Source organism: Geotrypetes seraphini, chromosome 5 (assembly GCF_902459505.1).
Source record: "Geotrypetes seraphini chromosome 5, aGeoSer1.1, whole genome shotgun sequence".
Taxonomy (NCBI): domain Eukaryota; kingdom Metazoa; phylum Chordata; class Amphibia; order Gymnophiona; family Dermophiidae; genus Geotrypetes; species Geotrypetes seraphini.
Genome location: NC_047088.1, coordinates 115,186,995 through 115,200,689, shown reverse-complemented (window position 1 = coordinate 115,200,689; position 13,695 = coordinate 115,186,995). Strand labels below are relative to the sequence as shown.

Below are 13,695 nucleotides of genomic sequence, written 5' to 3'. Positions count from 1 at the left end.
TAAATTCACGATGTATGAAAAATGTTGGTAAACAGAGTACAGGTGAAACATTTTTTCTTCACCTTCTCAATAAATTTGAATAGTTTTCCAAGATGTCAAGGCAATATGAGTTAAGGATATAAGATACAGTACATTCACAGGAAAGATTACAAACATGTCTCACCTTGTCTGTCATTGTGTACAGTAAAATGTAACTTCTAGTGTGACAGACACTTTATTCCTGAACCTTAGGGGTAGTCAACCCTCTTTCGCGGGAATTCTTGTAGAGAGCCTCATTAGCATTCATTTGCTCCACTGCTTGTGAGGCTTTTTCGGTGCAGCAGAGAACCCCAATCTCGGGGCATCTCTGGCTGTGGGAGAATGTAGACTCTTAAGGTCGAGGGTCTGCTTCCAGGGGACAGACTGCTCTGCAATTTACCCACTTGGATAGCCTGCACTAACAATCCGGGGGCTCAGGGACTGATCCATTGAGAGCAAGGCTTGCTTCATGTTTTGTCTGCAGTGGACTTGAACATAGGCTGAGTGACTCCATTACATTTTTTCCTGGATTCGGACGGACTGCTTTCCTCCCCCCATCAGTTTGCGCTAGGTTACGGTGAAGGTTGAGGTCTCCGACGGGTTCATTGGGGCTCGAAAGGCAGTTCAAAGAGACAAGCAGCCTGGATTCCAGGCTTGTTGAGGCAGGCATTCTCCCTGTAAGCTGTCTGCAGCTTCTGCACAAGTAGCTGCCAGTACACAGCATGGCACAGTGAGTAACAATATGACAGCATCTAAATCAGAATTGAGGGGGGGGGGTCTTTAAAAGTATTTTTTTGTGTTCTGGGATTAGAGCTAGGGTCCCCCACCTCTAAAATCTCTAGTTTTGGACCCCAGTGTAGCTCCCCTGGACTGTTTTGGTGCTAAAATCACCACCATGGCCATCTTGGATTTCCCAATTTGAAATTAAAAACCTCTATCTGCTTCAAAACACCTTGATTTTTATTTTTAACAGGTGTGATGGACTCCTTAGAATAGGATACATTGGATTCATGTCAGATTTACACTGGATGGTTGTCGGAGGTTCATCCAAATCCCATGTGCCATGTGGCACAAGGTTGGGGGGGGAGGGTGGACAGGAGCCACTGATTTTGCTTCCTTTAGTCTCTCAGGGGGGGTGTTAGTTCCCAGATGGTACGAGGGCCACACAAGAAGTCCATGTTCGAGCCAAGAAGCAGCACAAATGCGTCCCCACGAAGTGCAGCCCTGCTGCTGCCGCAAAACACCTCTTCAAGGGAGTAAACAGGCAGATAGACAAGGGTGACCCAGTCGACATTATATATCTGGATTTTCAGAAAGCGTTCGACAAGGTCCCGCATGAAAGACTACTTCGAAAAATTGCGAGCCATGGAATCAAGGGTGAAATACATGGATTAAAAACTGGCTGGCGGATAGGAAACAGAGAGTGGGGGTAAATGGACAATACTCAGACTGGAAAAGCGTCACGAGTGGAGTGCTGCAGGGTTTGGTGCTTGGACCTGGAAATTGGTATGACAAGTGAGGTGATAAAATTTGCAGATAATACGAAGTTATTCAGAGTAGTGAAGAAACAGAAGGATTGTGAAGATTGTGACATAACACGCTCGAGAAATGGGCCATGACATGGCAAATGAGGTTTAACGTGGATAAGTGTAAGGTGATGCATGTCAGAAACAAAAAATCTTATACACGAATACAGGATGTCTGGTGCAGTACTCGTAGAGACCCCCCAGGAAAGAGACTTGGGTGTACTGGTTGACAAGTTAATGAAGCTGTCCACGCAGTTCGCAGCGGCTGCGAAAAGGGAGAAGTGAATGCTAGGAATGATTAAGAAGGGGATCACGAACAGATCAGAGGTTCTCATGCCGCTGTACTGGGCCATGATACGCCCCCAACTGGAATACTGCGTCCAACACTGGTCGCCGTACATGAAGGACACAGTACTACTCGAAAGGATCCAGAAAAGAGTGACTAAAATGGTTAAGGGGCTGGAGGAGTTGCCGTACAATGAGAAATTAGAGAAACTGGGCCTCTTCTCCCTTGAAAAGAGGAGACTGAGAGGAGACATCATCAAAACATTCAAGATAATGAAGGGAATAGACTTAGTAGATAAAGACAGGTTGTTCACCCTCTCCCAAGGTAGAGATAATGAAAGGGAACTCAGTTAGAATCCGTACAAATGTTTGAAGCTTACATGATTAATAAGGGCCACATGGAGCCCTCGGGGGTCAGGCCATGCTGGTGCTGGGACTTCCCCCCCAAACCACAATTTTCCTAGGATTTTCTGAACAGGGTTTCCGCCCTGAATTAATCAATATGATCTTTGAAGCTTACATGATTAATAAGGGCCACATGGAACCCTCAGGGGTCACGACCATGCTGGCGCTGGGACTTCCCCCCCAAAGAGTACAATTTTCCTAGCAACAGTACTATATACAAGATGGGAAGGTCCAATCTAAGGAAGACTGGGATGAAGAGGGCTCTATTTCAATGCCATTACTATACCAATCAGAATCCTCTGTAGCAGGTGATGCTGCTTCATGTCTAGGAGACCGGATTCAGATCTGGTGGAGGCCCTTGATATCGGAGAGGACCTGACAGCGCATTTGGAAGTGATTATGGATTCCCTCCAGGAGTTAAAGATAGAGACTCCGCAGTCCTGCTACACATTGCTTGCTTATGAGCAGCACAAAAGTACAGACTACCTGTTTTCCCTCTCATCAAGACATTACAAAAATGTCTCCCTTCAGGTGGCACAAGCCAGTGCAAGGCTCTGTTCAATGAATGCATATCTCCCTTCCTAGTGAAAGCAGTGTGATATAAAAGGATGCCCAGGACAGCAGGCTGGATTTTTTTTTCATAAGGAACTCTTTGAAGCCACGTCCTCAGATTTAAAAGCTTCTCGGGGGGGGGAGCAGCGCTGCTGGCCTCGGGGGGGGGGGAACCTCTCAAAGCGAGTTTCCATTATTTCGCTTTGATAAACGAGCATTTTGGATTACAAGCATGCTCCTGGAACAGATTATGCTCGTAATCCAAGGTACCACTGTATTTTATTACCAGCGTTACTTTTGTAAACTGCCTAAGTAGATACCATATAGTCGATACAGTAAATAGAATCAAAACTTGAAACTTGAATGTATATAATTGGCATGATAAAATTCCAACTCCCTTGTTAATTCACAAATAAAGTTTAACCTGTTTTGATGTATCACATATTTAAAAAGTTGTATTGTACATCCATCCCAAATAATGCCTCTAGGAATACTTCTTCCCAGGCTGAAGAACATAAGAATAGCCTTACTGGGTCATACCAATGGTCCATAAAACCCAGTAGCCCGTTCTCATGGTGGCCAATCCAGGTCGCTAGTACCTAGCCAAAGCCCAAGGAGTAGTAATATTCCATGCTACTGATACAGTGCAAGCAGTGGCTTCCCCCATGTCTTTCTCAATAACTGACTATGGACTTTTCCTCCAGGAACTTGTCCAAACCTTTCTTAAAACGAGCTACGCTATCCGCTCTTACCACATCCTCTGGCAATGCGTTCCAGAGCTTAACTATTCTCTGAGTAAAAAAAAATTTCCTCCTATTGGTTTTAAAAGTATTTCCCTGTAACTTCGAGTGTCTCCTAATCTTTGTAATTTTTGACAGAGCGAAAAATCGATCCACTTGTACCTGTTCTACTCCACTCAGGATTTTGTAGACTTCAATCATATCTCCCCTTTGCCGTCTCTTTTCCAAGCTGAAGAGCCCTAACCGTTTTAGTCTTTCCTCATATGAGAGGAGTTCCATCTCCTTATCATCTTTACGCTCTTCTTTGAACCTTTTCTAGCACCACTATATCTTTCTTGAGGTAAGGAGACCAGAATTGAATGCAATACTCCAGATGAGATAATAATAATAATAATAATTTTATTTCTTATATACCACCAAAGCCATGGTAGATTGAGGTGGTTTACAAATAAGAGGAGCTGGATAGTCAGCGATATAGTTACAATATAGAAACAATGAATACAAGTACACTGAATGCAAGTACAAATAAGAGCTGGACAGTCAGCGACGTAGTTACAATGTAGAAGCAATGGATTCAGTATACAGAATATGAGAGATAATGAACAACAAATTATTAGGTGACAAATCGGTTGAACAGTTTCGTTTTTACTAATTTTCTAAAACTAATATAGGATGAGGAGAGCATGATAATGTTACCCAGCCAGTCGTTCAGTTTACCTGCCTGGAAGGCTAGAGTTCTGTCCAGAATATTTTGTAACGGCAGGCCTTTATTGTTGGGTGTGTAAATATGTGGATTTTACGTGTGGGCCTAGTAGTGCAACCCAAATTGAAGTGGGAGACCAGGTACATAGGGACTAAACCGAAGATTGATTTGAAACAGAGACAAGAAAATTTAAATAAAACTCTAGCCTCGAGGGGCAGCCAGTGAAGTTTTTGATAATAGGGACTTATGTGCTCCCATTTTTTTAAACCGAAAATCAGACGTACTGCCGAATTTTGAATAATTCGGAGTTTTTGAAGGGTTTTCTTGAAGGATCCCAAGTAAATAATGTTGCAATAGTCCAGCATGCTTAGAATAGAAGATTGTACTAGTAGACGGAATGATGCTGCATCAAAGTATTTTTTGATGGTTCTTAGCTTCCATAATGTTGAGAAGCATTTTCTAGTCAGTAGATCCATGTGAGCGTCTAAAGTAAGGTATCGGTCGAGAGTCACTCCCAGAATTTTTATGGAATCGACAATAGTCCTGACCGTTCAAGGAAATTTTTGAGTCTTTGATTTTATCGTTTGGGCTCGCCAGAAAAAATTTGGTTTTATCTGAGTTAAGTTTCAGTTTGAATTCTGTCGTCCATAGTTCGATTTGTTTTAGGACGAAAGCCAGTGATTCTTTGTCTCGGAGGTTTGTGAGGGGAAGAACTATGGTGATGTCATCTGCGTAGATATAGAATTTGACTTTTAAGCTTTGCAGTAGATTCCCCAATGGGGCAAGGTAGATATTAAACAGGTTAGGGGATAAGGGGAGCCCTGCGGAACTCCGCAAGTGTTTGTCCAACTGCAGAATTGTTTGTTATCACTGTGGACTTGGTAAGATCGTTTACTCAAGAAACCTTGGAACCAATTTAAGACTTTGCCAGAAAGTCCGATTGACTCCAAACAGTCAGAATGTCGTGATCGACTAAGTCAAAGGCACTACTTAGATCTAGTTGTAGGACTAGTGCACTAGAACCTTGACTGAATAAATTGTGAAGGAGATCTACTAGAGAGGCTATGACTGTTTCAGTGCTAAAACCTGAGAGGGAAACCTGACTGATTCTCTTGCAGTATGCTGAAGTTGTCCAAGTGCATTACTAAGTTCTGGTTAACTAGGCCTTCCATCAGCTTTACAAATAGGGGGATGCTTGCTATAGGTCTGTAGTTAGATGTCTGCTTGTTGGATTCTTTTGGATTTTTTATGATCGGAGTGATCAGGATCTGACCTAAATCCTCAGGAAATGTACCGGTCAGTAATAGATTGGAAGTCCATGTATATAATTTGGCTTTGAAGGTGACAGGGACGACTTTCATAATATTTGGAGGGCAGGAGTCTAGTTTGCAGTAGGAGTCAGCATATTCATATAAAGTTTGCAGAACTGGTCCCAGGTAGGAATGATGAGATTATTCCAGGACATGTCTACCCTAGGTTCGTCTTTGTATTGTGCCACTGGGTAGTTCAGATGATTGGAAGTGGGGACTGGGAGTTTGGATCTCAAATTAATGATTTTGTTGTTAAAGAACTCCGCCAGCTCATCAGCCGATTGGGGGGGGGGGGAGTCTGAGGTAGAGTGGGTAAAGGCCTGTGTGCTGTAGAGATTGTTAACTAGGTTGAAAAGGCTTCTGGTGTTGATGTTAGGTGAGCCAATTTTTGGGGCATAAAAATTTGTGTGTTATTATAAAAATGTGTGCGTTATTATAAGTTTTTTGTATTCTTTTAGTTTTAGTCTCCAGTTCATCCTCCCTTTGCTGTCTCCAGATTTCAGCCATTGTCTTTCCAGTTTTCGTAGCTCCCATTTCAACGTTCCTAACTTGTTATCAAACCAGCTTTCTAGATTTTTGTTTCTCTTTTTTCTTAATTTGATGGGGCTATTTTGTTTAGTATCTGTGTGCTCATGTTGTTCTAAGAATCTACAGAAGAGGGCTCTAAATCTGGGTTATAAGTTAAGTCGAAAAAGGGAACTATGATAGCATGAGAGCCATGGTAAAAAAACGACTCAAGAAAACGACAGCCAAAATCAAAACGGTCGACCAAGTATGGTCCCTACTAAAGAATACCATCACTGAAGCGCAGATTCTCTACATTCCGCAGATATCCAAAGGAAGGAAAAATAAAGGGGTGAAGGAAGTGGTAAGGGAAAAGAGGAACTCTTTTAAAAAATGGAAACGAGAAGGAACAACGGAGGCCTGGAACAGTCACAAGGTCGATCAGAAAAAGTGTCACAAGGTGGTAAGAGACGCAAAAAAGGCCTATGAGGAAAAGATAGCGCAAGACGCCAAAAACTTCAAGCCTTTTTTAGATACATAAAAGGGAAAAAACCAGCAAAGGAGGCAGTGGGCCCTCTCAATGACCAAGGAATAAAAGGGTGCATCAAGGAAGACAAACGAATTGCGGATAGGTTAAATTCATTCTTCGCATCTGTCTTTACCGAGGAGGACACTGCAACAATGCCCGAACCAGGGAAAGCATTCAGGGTAGAAATTGAGGATAGCCTCATTACAGTGGATGTGGACTTGGACATGATATACTATCAAATCGATAGGCTAAAAAGTGACAAGTCCCCTGGACCGGATGGAATTCACCCGAGAGTACTAAAGGAACTTAAGATGGAAATCGGAGAGCTTTTACAAACCCTAGCTAACTTGTCAATTAGAACCGGAAAAATACCAGACGACTGGAAGATAGCAAATGTCATTCCAATCTTCAAAAAAGGATCGAGAGGGGAACCGGGCAACTATAGACCTGTGAGTCTTACGTCGGTTCCTGGGAAGATGGTTGAAGCATTAATCAAGGATAGCATAGTGCAACACCTGGATAATCACAGCCTGATGAGAGCTAGTCAACACGGCTTCAGGAAGGGGAAGTCATGCCTGACAAATTTACTTCAATTTTTTGAGAAGGTGAACAAACAAATTGATAGCGGAGACCCGGTGGATATAATATATTTGGATTTCCAGAAGGCGTTCGACAAGGTTCCACACGCTAGGCTTCTGAGGAAACTACAAAGCCATGGGATTGAAGGGGATATACTACGATGGATAGCAAATTGGCTGGAGAACAGATTGCAGAGGGTAGGCATAAATGGGAAGTTCTCGGACTGGGAAAATGTGACAAGCGGTGTGCCCCAAGGCTCAGTTCTTGGACCAATATTATTCAATATATTCATAAATGACCTGGAAGAGGAAACCACGAGTAATATAATCAAGTTCGCAGATGACACGAAACTATGTCGATCAGTTGGATCACAAAAGGACATTGAAGAACTCCAGAGAGATCTGAACCAGCTAGAAAAATGGGCAGAAAAGTGGCAGATGAAGTTTAATGTAGACAAATGCAAAGTGATGCATCTGGGTACAAAAAACAAGGAACATGATTATATAATGTTAGGTGTGACATTCGGCAAAAGCGAACAAGAAAAGGACCTGGGGGTACTGATAGACAGGACCCTGAAGCAGCCGCGAGGAGTGGAGCAGAAGCAGCGGAGGCAGGGGAGAAACAGCCGGTGAGAGAAGCCGGAAGAGTTTTTCTTTTCTTTTTTTGTAGGAGGCAGCAGAGAGGAGCGGGTAGCGGCGAGAGGAAGCTCCGCCCACCCCCTACACGTCAGCAGCGTCATCGCCCCGACTCCCCCTTAACAGGAAGGGAGCCAGGGCGTGAAGACCACTGTAGCAGCCGCGAGGAGAGGAACAGAAGCAGGGGAGGCAGGGGAGAAACAGCCGGTGAGAGAAGCCGGAAGAGTTTTTCTTTTCTTTTTTTGTAGGAGGCAGCAGAGAGGAGCGGGTAGCGGCGAGAGGAAGCTCCGCCCACCCCCTACACGTCAGCAGCGTCATCGCCCCGACTCCCCCTTAACAGGAAGGGAGCCAGGGCGCGAAGACCACTGTAGCAGCCGCGAGGAGAGGAGCAGAAGCAGCGGAGGCAGGGGAGAAACAGCCGGTGAGAGAAGCCGGAAGAGTTTTTCTTTTCTTTTTTTGTAGGAGGCAGCAGAGAGGAGCGGGTAGCGGCGAGAGGAAGCTCCGCCCACCCCCTACACGTCAGCAGCGTCATCGCCCCGACTCCCCCTTAACAGGAAGGGAGCCAACGGCACGCGGCCGTTCGGCGCGCGGCGAAGGCGAGCGGCAAAGGCGCTCGCCTTAGCGAGAGCGCCTTTGCGAAGGGCCTTGAGAAGGGTCGAGAAAAGACAGACAAGGACTTCAGAACACCAGGTAAGGAAGAAGCGAGCACGCATGTAGGGAGAGCACACGCACAAGAAGAAAACACACAAGACAGCAAAGGATAAAGAAGCAGGCTTCGGGGACAAGAAAGAGGCCCAAGGGAGGCTAACAGACCCACCAATACAAAAAGAGGCAGAAGAAGTAGACAGGAAAGAGCCAAACACAGGAGAGAGCACAGAGCCCGCACACATAAGAACATAAGACAAGGGAGAGGACATCTAGTGGACTCCGAAGAAAGAGAAATGGAAGCAGCAGGAACCCGGAGGAGCTTCCCAGTGTACTGCACAGAGTGTCATATGTATGACTACCTTCCCTCGGGAAGGCAGGCATACATATGCAGTCGGTGTCAGGAACTGGAAAGCCTGAAGAAGGAAGTTGGTAGACTGCAGTGCAGGGTTCAAGAGCTGGAGGGACTACACATCTCAGAAGCACCTTTCAAGACAACTGAGGACCCCGCAGGAGAAAGCCACATCGAGGAGCAAGTAAGGGAGCTTGAAAGATTCATCGAGGAGGCCTACAGGCAGGCAAAAGAGCAGGATCATCAGCAGCACTGGAGCGAGGAAGCTACAGCTACACAAGATGGAGGACATGGGCCAACAGACGCCGAGGATGAAGGATCGCATGGAAGAGTCGTGCAAGCAGAGACGACGAAGACTGGCGGGTGCCCCGAAAGAGAAGAGCTAAACCACACCGAGGATACAGACTTGAGACCTGTGAGGAAGCTGAAGAAGGGAAAATCTGCAGTCGTCGTGGGAGACTCAATCATGAGAGAAGTGGACAGTCACGTAGCAGGAGGGAGAGAGGATCGGCTAGTGACCTGTCTCCCAGGAGCAAGAACGAAGGACATCACCGACAGAGTCGAGAGGATCCTAGATGGAGCAGAAACAGAAGAGACAGCAGTGATAATCCACGTGGGAACAAATGATGTCAACAGGAGAAATTACAGCAGGACTACGATAATTGAACAGTTCAAGATCCTGGGAAGGAAACTGAAGCTGAGGACACAGAAGATAGCATTCTCAGAGATTTTGCCAGTACCGAGGGCAGACGTGAAGAGGCAGTCCGAGCTACAAGCAATAAACGCATGGTTGAGGAGATGGTGCGAAGAAGAAGGATTCCTTTTTATAAGAAACTGGACAACTTTTTGGGGGAAGAACAAGCTCTTCAGGAGGGACGGACTACACCTGAGCAAGGCAGGAACGAGACTGCTAGCAAACAACGTCAAGAGAGGAATTGAGCAGGCTTTAAACTGAGAAAAAGGGGAAAGCCAATAGTTGACCTGACGTCGACGGTTCGGACAAGAGTATCCAAAGAAGATACTGAGAGGGAAAAATGCTGGGAACAGGCAAGAGACGAACAACAGAAGCTGTTGACCAACAAAAAGGACAATCAGATAAAATTAGAGGAACAGGAGAGATCAGGAAATCAGGATGCAGATGAAAAAGATACACCAAAAAATAAGGAACAAAGGAACAGAAAAGATACACCAAAAAATAAGGAAGAAGGGAACAGAAATGAGGGACCGACAGCCCAAATAGGGGATGGTATGGGGAGCAAAACACATGTAAAACCAGCAGAGAAAAGAAAAGACCAGGACTTAAATTGCTTGTACGCTAATGCAAGGAGCCTAAAGTCCAAAATGGGAGAATTAGAAGCCATAGCCATAAAAGAAAACCTAGACATCATTGGAATCACGGAAACATGGTGGAATGAGGATAACCAATGGGACGTAGTGCTGCCAGGGTACAAACTCTATAGAAGAGACAGGACCAACAAGAAGGGTGGAGGAATAGCACTATACATAAAAGACACCATTCCCTCGACCGGAGTGGATATAGAACCAAAGGCGGAAGGACTGGAGTCATTATGGGTCAAATTACCAGGAAAAGGTGGCCTTGACATAAGATTGGGTCTATACTATCGTCCACCTGGACAAACGGAAGCAAACGACAAAGATCTGGCGGCAGAATTGAGGCGGGAAGGCAACAACAGGAATGTGACAGTAATGGGAGATTTCAACTACCCCGGGATAAACTGGAGTATTGGAAACTCAAACTGTGCGAGGGAAACAGAATTCTTAGAGGCTGTGAGCGACTGCTTTATGGATCAGCTTGTCAAGGAACCAACAAGAGGAGATGCCACTCTTGACCTAATCCTCAACGGATTAGGGGGACCTGCAAAAGAAGTGGAAGTAGTAGGGCCAATAGGAAACAGTGATCACAACATGATCCAGTACAAATTAGGAGTAAGTACAACAAAAGGGAAAAGAACCACAGTGACAACGCTCAACTTCAAGAAAGGGAACTATGATGCTATGAGAGCAATGGTAAGAAAAAAACTTAGAAACAGCTCAAGGAAAACAGAAACTGTAGAGCAAGCCTGGTCTCTATTCAAGGGCACAGTGCAAGAAGCACAACATAGGTACATCCCCATATTTAGAAAAGGGTGCAAAAAAAACCGAACAAAAGACCCCGCATGGATAAACAATGAGGTGAAGAAAGCGATAGGAGACAAAAAAAAATCATTCCGGAAATGGAAAAAGGACCAGACTGGGGAAAACTGGGATGAACACAGGAAAGGCCAAAGAGAATGTCACCAAGTGGTTAGGAGAGCGAAAAGAGAATACGAAGAGAGACTGGCCAGGGAGGCAAAAAACTTCAAATCATTCTTCAGATATGTTAAGGGGAAGAAACCGGCGAGGGAGGAAGTAGGACCGTTGGATGATGGAGATAAAAAGGGAGTGATAAAGGAGCAAAAAGAGGTAGCTGATAGGTTAAACAAATTCTTCTCGTCAGTCTTCACAAGCGAGGACACATCCAATGTACCGGAACCCGACGTGATCTTCCATGGTGATCAAGAAGAAAAACTGTCGGCAATAGAGGTGAGCCATGAGGATGTCCTCCAACAGATAGATAGATTGAAAAGCGACAAATCACCAGGCCCAGACGGAATCCACCCTAGGGTACTAAAAGAACTAAGAAATGAGATAGCGGAAATACTCCAACGAGTTTGCAACCTATCCTTGAAAACTGGAGAGATACCGGAGGACTGGAAGATAGCAAATGTTACACCTATCTTTAAAAAGGGGTCAAGAGGAGACCCGGGAAACTATAGGCCGGTAAGTTTGACATCGGTTCCAGGCAAGATGGTAGAAGCACTGATAAAGGACAGCATCTGTGAGCACATCGAAAAAAATGGGCTGATGAAAGCGAGCCAACATGGCTTCTGCAAGGGAAGATCGTGCCAAACAAACTTACTGCACTTCTTCGAGGGGGTAAACAGCCATTTGGACAAAGGGGAACCTGTAGACATCATCTACCTTGACTTCCAAAAGGCCTTTGACAAGGTACCCCATGAGCGGTTACTTAGGAAGCTGTGGAACGACGGGGTGGAAGGGGACGTACACAGATGGGTCAAACACTGGTTGGCAGGCAGGAGACAGAGGGTTGGAGTGAAGGGTCACTACTCGGGCTGGAGAAAAGTCACGAGTGGAGTTCCGCAGGGGTCTGTACTTGGACCGCTGCTGTTCAATGTATTTATTAATGACCTGGAAACGGGGACGAAATGTGAAGTTATAAAATTTGCGGATGACACTAAACTCTGTAGAAGGGTCAGAACTACGGAAGAGTGTGAGGCCCTACAAAGAGACCTAAGCAAACTGGAGGAGTGGGCAAATAAATGGCAGATGAAATTCAATGTAGGGAAATGCAAGGTCATGCATATAGGGAGAAAGAACCCGATGTTCAGCTTCCAAATGGGGGGATTAGTATTAGAGGGAAGTAACCTTGAAAGAGATTTGGGTGTACTGGTGGATACAACAATGAAGTCAACGGCGCAATGCGCAGCAGCCGCGAAGAAGGCGAACAGAATGTTGGGTATTATTAAAAATGGTATTACGACCAGAACGAAAGAAGTCATCCTGCCGTTGTATCGGGCAATGGTGCGCCCGCACCTGGAGTACTGTGTTCAGTATTGGTCACCGCATCTTAAGAAGGATATGGCAATACTTGAGAGGGTCCAGAGGAGAGCGACACGAATGATTAAGGGCATGGAAAACCTTTCATACACTGAAAGATTGGAGAAGCTGGAGCTCTTCTCCCTGGAAAAGCGGAGACTCAGAGGAGACATGATAGAGACCTACAAGATCATGAAGGGCATAGAGAAAGTGGAGAGAGACAGATTCTTCAAACTTTCAAAACATAAAAGAACAAGAGGGCATTCGGAAAAATTAGAAGGGGATAGATTCAAAACAAATGCTAGGAAGTTTTTCTTTACTCAGCGGGTGGTGGACACCTGGAATGCGCTTCCAGAGGATGTAATAGGGCAGAGTACGGTACTGGGGTTTAAGAAAGGATTGGACAATTTCCTGTTGGAAAAGGGGATAGAGGGGTATAGATAGAGGATTATTACGCAGGTTCTGGACCTGTTGGGCCGCCGCGTGAGCGGACTGCTGGGCACGATGGACCTCAGGTCTGACCCGGCAGAGGCATTGCTTATGTGCTTATGTGCTTATGAAGCCATCGGCACAATGCTCAGCGGCAGCAAAGAAAGCGAACAGGATGTTGGGCATGATAAAGAACGGTAGATCGGCGGACGTCATAATGCCGCTTTACAGAGCAATGGTCAGACCACACCTGGAGTACTGTGTCCAACACTGGTCTCGTTACCTAAAGAAGGATATTACTCTGCTGGAAAGGGTGCAGAGGTGAGCCACGAAGCTAGTAAAAGGTATTGAGAATTTGAGCTACAAAGAACGCCTCGTAAAACTAGGATTGTTCACCCTCGAGAAGAGAAGGCTGCGAGGGGATATAATGGAGACTTTTCAAAATACTAAAAGGTTTTGACATAATAGAACAAGAAGCATCATTATTGACGTTGTCAAATATGACTCGGACGAGAGGCCATAGACTAAAATTGAGGAGCGACAAGCCCAGGACTAAGGTCAGAAAGTTCTGTTTTACACAGCGAGTGGTGGACGCTTGGAATGCTCTCCCAGAGGAGGTGGTGACGGAAATCTCCATTATGGGATTCAAGTGCAAGTTGGACGCACATCTGCTTGCAAATCACATTGAGGGATACGGGAAAACAGGGTCTTCATCAGGGAACACCTAGGACGTAAACAGGGAACACCTGGATTGGCCTCCGCGTGTGCGAGTCACCGGACTGGATGGACCAATGGTCTGATTCGGTGGAGGCATTTCTTATGTTCT

General features: G+C 45.4%; 1 protein-coding gene across 6 annotated transcripts in view; it reads left to right on the top strand.

Annotated features, from left to right (window-relative positions):
* The window catches only part of LSS (lanosterol synthase), a 375,740-nt gene that overhangs the window by 136,039 nt on the left and 226,006 nt on the right, over positions 1-13,695 (top strand). The gene's annotated exons all lie outside the window — the stretch shown is intronic.